The following is a 1,436-nucleotide window of genomic DNA, read 5'->3' on the forward strand; positions in this document are numbered from 1 at the left end:
TCTTCATTCTTCTCCCCTTTCTTTTTCTACTAACATAAAGGAATCTCTATTCTGTGACATAGAGGATTCATCTTTCTTTTCTTGTTTTCTTCTCTTTCATATGAGCAGGAACAAGGATAAAGGCACTCTTGTTGAAATTGATCCAGAACCTGAAAGGACTCTGAAGAGAAAATTAAGAGAAGCTAAGTTACAACAATCTAAAGGTAACCTTTCAGAAACATTAGAACAAGAGAAGGAGATGGCAGCCGAAAATAATAATAATGCAAGGAGAATGCTTGGTGACTTCACAAAGCCAACATCCAAATTTGATGGAAGAAGCATCTCCATTCCTACCATTGGAGCCAACAACTTTGAGCTGAAACCTCAGCTAGTTGCCTTAATGCAACAAAACTGCAAGTTTTATGGACTTCCATCTGAAGATCCTTATCAGTTTTTAACAGAGTTCTTGCAGATCTGTGAGACTGTAAAGACGAATGGAGTTAATCCTGAAGTCTACAGACTCATGCTTTTCCCTTTTGCTGTAAGAGACAGAGCTAGAATATGGTTGGATTCACAACCCAAGGATAGCCTGGACTCCTGGGATAAGCTGGTCACAACCTTCTTGGATAAATTCTTTCCTCCTCAAAAGCTGAGCAAGCTGAGAGTGGATGTTCAAACCTTCAAACAAAAAGATGGTGAATCCCTCTATGAAGCTTGGGAAAGATACAAGCAGCTGACCAAAAGATGTCCATCTGGCATGTTTTCAGAATGGACCATATTAGATATATTCTATTATGGCCTGTCTGAATTTTCGAAAATGTCATTGGACCATTCTGCAGGTGGATCTATTCACCTAAAGAAAACGCCTGAAGAGGCTCAAGAACTCATTGACATGGTTGCAAACAACCAATTCATGTACACTTCTGAGAGGAATTCCGTGAATAATGGGATACCTCAGAAGAAAGGAGTTCTTGAAATTGATGCTCTGAATGCCATATTGGCTCAGAACAAAGTGTTGACTCAATAGGTCAACATGATCTCTCAAAATCTGAATGGATGGCAACATGCATCCAACAGTACCAAAGAGGCAGCTTCTGAAGAAGCTTATGATCCTGAGAACCCTGCAATAGCAGAGGTAAATTATATGGGTGAACCTTGTGGAAACACCTATAATTCATCATGGAGAAATCATCCAAATTTCTCATGGAATGATCAACAAAGCCTCAACAAGGCTTTAACAATGGTGGACGCAATAGGCTGAGCAATAGCAAGCCTTTTCCATCATCTTCTCAGCAACAGACAGAGAATTCTGAACAAAACACTTCTAATTTAGCCAATTTAGTCTCTGATCTGTCAAAAGCCACTTTCAGTTTCATGAGTGAAACAAGATCCTCCATCAGAAATCTGGAGGCACAAGTGGGCCAGCTGAGTAAGAAAGTCATTGAAACTCCTCCCAG

The 1,436-nt window shown here is 40.0% G+C and overlaps 1 non-coding gene across 1 annotated transcript; it reads right to left on the bottom strand.

The window, feature by feature from the left end:
* Positions 1 to 634: 634 nt before the first annotated feature.
* On the bottom strand, positions 635 to 738 carry LOC112793960 (small nucleolar RNA R71). Its single transcript, XR_003198644.1, has one exon. It is a non-coding gene; the product is annotated as a small nucleolar RNA R71 (small nucleolar RNA).
* Positions 739 to 1,436: the final 698 nt, after the last annotated feature.

This window comes from Arachis hypogaea, chromosome 3 (genome assembly GCF_003086295.3).
Source record: "Arachis hypogaea cultivar Tifrunner chromosome 3, arahy.Tifrunner.gnm2.J5K5, whole genome shotgun sequence".
Lineage (NCBI taxonomy): Eukaryota > Viridiplantae > Streptophyta > Magnoliopsida > Fabales > Fabaceae > Arachis > Arachis hypogaea.